Source organism: Staurois parvus, unplaced genomic scaffold, assembly GCF_062004578.1.
Source record: "Staurois parvus isolate SC_StPar_1 unplaced genomic scaffold, SC_StPar_1.0 ptg000575l, whole genome shotgun sequence".
NCBI classification, from domain to species: domain Eukaryota; kingdom Metazoa; phylum Chordata; class Amphibia; order Anura; family Ranidae; genus Staurois; species Staurois parvus.
In genome coordinates this window covers 6266752-6273127 of record NW_028318371.1, presented here as the reverse complement: position 1 = coordinate 6273127, position 6376 = coordinate 6266752, and the positions used below count along the sequence as shown (strand labels likewise).

The 6376-nt window shown below is 43.1% G+C and overlaps 1 long non-coding RNA gene across 1 annotated transcript in view; it reads right to left on the bottom strand.

Annotated features, from left to right (window-relative positions):
* Positions 1-6376, bottom strand: part of LOC149450389 (uncharacterized) — a 489998-nt gene that overhangs the window by 268691 nt on the left and 214931 nt on the right. The window lies entirely within an intron of this gene.

The window sequence follows — 6376 nt, the reverse complement described above, 5'->3', positions numbered from 1 at the left end:
ATCCCACTGTGTTCATGCCATCTGCTGCAGGTGTCAATTAAAGGTTAACACCCCAAAAGCAGGTTGCAGAACATATTGCATTTGCTTGAATCAGATTGCTTGGCTATGAACACCCTTCCGATCCGATTCCAGCGTGGGAAAAAAAAAGGCGCCTGCACCTTCTCCATGTGGATGTGGTGTGATATGAGCCATACAAAATGATGGGCTGAAATTGCCCCGCACAGAATGGCATGTGCTTTGCACAGGAATGTGGTGCGATTCCTGGGTGAATATCATACGATGTGGTGAATCACATCAGTGTGAACCCAACCTCAGAGAAAATTATTTCCAAAGTTAAAAGAAACCCGTCCTGAGCGATATATGGACAGTTTTATTGGTGACCTTCTTTTAGAACATTTGGTGAGAACTTTCAATCAAAAATACTTGTTCTAAAAAAGTGTTGGAGTCAGAAAGCTGCATGACAACCAGGCGACTAATATTTGAATGCTAGAGGTCCTCAATGGCAGCTTTCTGCTTCTCTTTAAGACCTGGTTCACACTAATGTGGTGCGTGAAACCCAGCGAATCCTGTATGTTTCCCGCACCGCATTGCAATCACATGTCATCAATGCGCTCTGGTCTTAGTGTCAATGTAAAATTGTTGACACCCCGAAACAGACCACAAAATGCAGTGTGATTGCCAGAAAACGTATCGCATTGGTGTGAACCATGCGATGTGAATCAGGTGCTGGAAAAAAGGGCCCGCACAGACATTGCATGTGATAGGCAGAGGAATGCGGTGCAATTCCTGTGCAAATCACATGGGGTGTCCTGCACCACACAAGTGTGAACCTAGACTAAGGCCCGGTTCACACCTGTAGCTCAAAGTTCCAAAATGCTGGAGGAGAGAAATTCAATGCATCTGTATGGAGTTCATTCACATCTTGGCTCCAAGTCACATAAAGCCAAATGCCTACAACTGAGAAAAGTCTTGAAACTACTTTTGTAGCTTGATTGGGGCAGACTGGTGCATTTTGAAGCATTTTTCTTGCGTCTATGCATGTTTTTGAAAATTTTGTCAAGCTTTTAGGTGGATTTTCTGCTCAAATGCAATAAATAAGAAAATTAAATGAAATAATAAATACGGCTCTGTGGTACAGACATACAGTTGTGACCAAAATTATTCAACCCCCAATGCTGTAAAGGGGTTTAGGGACTATAGTGTACATTTGGAATTGTATTCAGAATCAAATCCTACAAGGACGTTGTAACTACCCAAATGCAACTAAAATGACATCAATTGTTTATGTAATACAGTAGTAAATGGTTCTTATGTGGTTTCTTCATTGCCACAATTATTCAACCCCTTAAAGACTACCACTCTGAAGAACAGAGGTTCATACAGGTGCTTTCCATCAGGTATTGAAAACACCTGTGGATGTCACCGAGCAGCAATCAAGCATAATAAGCACCAATTAGGCAGCTTTAAAATGACTGTGATACTCAGCTCCTTCTAGACATTTACTGGTGTGGTTACAAACATGGTGAAGGCAAGAGAATGGTCCAGGAAGACAAGAGAAGAGGTGATTTCTCTTCACAGGAAGGGCAATGGCTATAAGAAGATTGCAAAGATGTTAAACATACCAAGAGACACCTTAGGAAGCATCATTCGCAAATTCAAGGCAAAGGGCACTGTTGAAACGCTACCTGGTCGTGGCAGAAAGAAGATGCTGACTTCGACTGCTGTGCGCTACCTGAAGCGTAGAGTGGAGAGAAGTCCCCGTGTGACTGCTGAGGAACTGAGAAAAGATTTGTCAGATGTGGGTACAGAAGTTTCAGCCCAGACAATAAGACGCACACTGCGTAATGAAGGCCTCCGTGCCAGAACTCCCAGGCGTACCCCCTTGCTGTCTCCAAAGAATAAGAAGAGTCGACTGCAGTATGCCAAAAGCCATGTGGACAAACCACAAAAGTTGTGGGATAGTGTTCTGTGGACTGATGAAACAAAATTAGAACTGTTTGGGCCCATGGATCAACGCTATGTTTGGAGGAGGAAGAACAAGGCCTATGATGAAAAGAACACCTTGCCTACTGTGAAGCATGGTGGAGGGTCAATCATGCTTTGGGGCTGTTTTGCTTCTGCAGGTACAGGGAAGCTTCAGCGTGTGCAAGGTACCATGAATTCTCTTCAGTACCAGGAGATATTGGATGGAAACGTGATGCAGTCCGTCACACACCTGAGGCTTGGGAGACGTTGGACCTTTCAACAGGACAATGATCCCAAGCATACCTCCAAGTCCACTAGAGCATGGTTGCAGAGGAAAGGCTGGAACATTTTGGAGTGGCCATCGCAGTCACCAGACTTAAATCCGATTGAGAACCTCTGGTGGGACTTAAAGAAAGCAGTTGCAGTGCGCAAGCCTAAGAATGTGACTGAACTGGAGGCCTTTGCCCATGAAGAATGGGCGAAGATACCCGTAGATCGCTGCAAGACACTTGTGTCAAGCTATGCTTCACGTTTAAAAGCTGTTATAACTGTAAAAGGATGCTGTACTAAGTACTAAGATTGAATGTCACTTGGGGGTTGAATAAAACTGATAATGCTGTGAGCACAGAAAAGACATTTGTGGTTATTTCATTATAACTGTTATGTTATATTTGTCTGACCTACAAGTGCCTCTTTAATGTAAATGTAAGCAAGATGACTGAATGATCAAAAGCAATGTCAAACTGGCCAAAACACTCAATTTCAGTGGGGGTTGAATAATTTTGGTCACAACTGTAGGTGACATGTTACACATCTTCTGGTCCTGCCCAATGCTTCCATCATTTTGGACACAAGTCCACTCTATAGTACAGAAGTTTACCGTTTGCTCTGTCCCCTTCGCCCCTGGATGTTATTCTCCTACACCACTCCAATATCCTAAGTGTACAAACGGTCAGTTGTGTGACATCTGGTTGATGTGGCTTTCTCCTGCATCCCCACATTATGGAAATCCTCCACAGTGACCTCTCTAGCACACTTGTTCCATAAGATCGAAGACATAAAGCTGATGGAGAACTTGACAAGTGCTGTGTGGGGTACAGAGGAAAAAACCCCTAAAATGTGATTTCACTGGACGGAGTACTCCTGTACCAAATCTATGCCGGCTGACTGCATGCTGTGGTCTCAGCATTGGTCCCTATGAGGTTCTGAGTGGGCTCCAGGTCTTAGCTGCCACCTGAGCAGCAGTGTTATGCTCTGCACCATATAGACCAGTCCTCTCCACTGCTCAAACGCTTGTGGTTGGGGTTTCTCATGCATAGCTCCAGCCATGGGGGTGGCTGGAACACCCTCCCCTTCTTTTCTCAATCCCCCTCCAATTTTTTTATTCCCCCCCCGATCTCTCCCCACCAACTTTCCACCCCCCACCTCTTTTTTCCTTACTCCTAAACTTGAGCATTCCTACATTCCATAGACTCTAGGGCCTGGGTGTCAAACTGGCGGCCCTCCAGCTGTTGCCAAACTACAAGTCCCATGAGGCATTGCAAGATTGACAGTTACAAGCATGATTCCCAAAAGCGGAGGTATGATGGGACTTGTAGTTTCGCAATAACTGGAGGGCCGCCAGTTTGACACCCCTGCTCTAGGGTCTCTGGCACGGGTCAGTTCTCATTATAGTGGAGTCTCTACTAGAGATGGTCATACACAACTGTTTCTCCATGACTGCTCATACATCTTTGTAGGACTACCCCTACCCCAAGGACCCCACATTTTGATCTCCTGCAGACTTGCAATACCTAAGCGGAAGTATGTTTTGTTTTCTCTCTCTTTTGTATCATATTTTGTAATGGAGATATCTGGTGGTTTTTGTGAACGTTTTGTAAAACACTAAGAAAGACGGAATGCAAAATAAATAAATACATAAATAATAAACACAAATAATAATAATAATGATGATGAATAAAAATAAATGATTAATTCAATAATAATAATAATAATAAATAAAATAACTATTCAAATAAATATCCAAACTCCTAACCATAATCCCTAAGAACAAAATAAAGACAGAAAGAAAGAAAAAAAAAGAAAATAAATAATAATAAACAAATAAATAGGGGCAGCACAGTGGCTAAATGGTTAGCACTTTCTCCTGGAAGTACTCGGGTCGTTGGTTCGAATCCCAGCCATGGCACCACCTGCCTGGAGTTTGCATGTTCTCCCTGTGCCTGCGTGGGTTTCCTCCGGGTACTCCGGTTTCCTCCTACGCTACAAAGACATGCTGGTCGGTGAATTGGATCTTGTCTAAATTGTCCCTAGTATGTGTATCTATGAATGTGAGTTAGGGACCTTAGACTGTACGCCCCTTGAGGGTCAGGGACTGATGTGAATGTACAATATATATGTAAAGTGCTGCGTAAATTGATGGCGATATATAAGTACCTGAAATAAATAATAAATATTGAGCAGAGCCCTCTGATTCCTCTTGTATCAATTTTTGCTGTAATTTTAACGTCTGCCTTAACTTTGTAAAGCGCTGCACAAACTGTTGGCGCTATATAAATCCTGTATAATAATAAAAAATAAGTAAACACCGGGAAGAAGAGGAAAAAGCTGAAAAACATAACAACACATGATGAAACAAACTTTTTTTTCTCTATTGGCTAATAATAGAACAAAGCAGAAAAATGCTTTAAAACTCTGTCCAAAAATGCTCAAAATCACACATAAAAATGCAGAACAAAACACCCAAAAACGCCTCTCTCAGGTGTGAATGCAGCCTAAAGAGTGCTTACAGTTCTGAAGGATAATATATGGTGTAGTGGATATCGCTTTATTATTTTTTTCATTTTAGAAGTATCATAATATTTTAAAAAATAATGTAAAGTAAAAATGTCGGGTAAATTTAATTTGTTCAAATTAAAGCCCAACTATAAGCTATATTCTTATTCCAAATGTTCCCCATTCTGTGTTAAAAGAAAAAAAAAAAAGTAGATCAGTGTACACTACTTAGGCTGGCCATACACTATACAATTTTCTTTGGATTTACCTTCAATTATGTAGTGCAAGGGCCGGCCTAACTGGATACAATTGAAAGTGTTGTTTAGGTTTGACCTCATATTATATGGCTTTTGGTAAATCTAAAGCAAAATTCTCAAGAAAATTGTATAGCGTATGGTCAGCCTTACCCTCAACCAGATGCTGCCCTCATGCAGTACCTTTTCTTTGTCACATGATACTCTCTACTGAATTGAATGATTATTATTATTATACAGGATTTATATAGCGCCAACAGTTTGCTCATTGCTTTACAATATAAGGGAGACAGTACAATTACAATACAATTCAGTACAGAAGGAATAGGAGGGCCCGGCTCGTGGAGCTTACAATCTAAAGGAAGGCAGAGGGGATACAAAAAGTGATAGCTGCGGGGGATGGTCTGATGGAGGTGGCTCAAATACAGTTCTTAGGTGGAGGTGGGGTAGGCTTCCCTGAATAAGTGAGTTTTCAAAGATCACATAAAGGCAGACAGGGTGGGGGCTGACCAGACATACTGCGGTAGGGAGTCCCAGAGGATGGGAGAGGCTCTGGAGAAGTCCTAGAGGCAAGTGTGGGAGGAGGTGATGAGGGAACTAGAGAGCAAGATATCTTGGGAGGAGCGGAGTGGGCGATTTGGGCGGTATCTGCGGATGAGGTCGGTGATGTAGCTAGGGGCAGTGTTGTGGATGGCTTTGTAAGCTGTGGTTAGTATTTTGAATTGTATACGTTGGGTTAGTGGAAGCCAGTGAAAGGATTGGCAGAGAGGGGCAGCAGTCGCTGATTGGTTGGTAAGGTGTATGAGTCTAGCAGCAGTCGCTGATCGGTTGGTAAGGTGTATGAGTCTAGCAGCAGCATTCATAATAGACTGAAGGGGGGATATCCTGTGTAAAGGTAGACCAGTGAGGAGGGAGTTGCAGTAATCATGGCGGCATAAAACCGAGTCATGGATAAGTTGTTTTGTGGTGTCATTGGTCAGGAAGGGGCGGATTTTGGAAATGTTCTGGAGGTTGAGGTGGCAGGATTTAGCCAGTGATTGTATGTGGGGCCCAAAGGAGAGGTCAGAGTCTAGGATTACGCCAAGCACCCTGGCATGAGGGTAAGAACCAATGGTTGTGCTGTTGATCTTGATGGTAAAGCCATGAGTGGGGCATCGGGAGGGAGGAAATATTACAAGCTCAGTTTTGGAAGGATTGAGTTTAAGGTAGTGATGTGACATCCATGCTGATATGTCGCTTAGTAGATTTGTGATACGTGAGGAGATTGAGGGGGGGAGCTGGGAAGTGGAAAGATAGATCTGGGTGTCATCAGCATGGAGGTGGTATTGGAAGCCATGGGGGTTATCAGTTGGCCCAGGGAGGAGATATATGATCACTTGCTG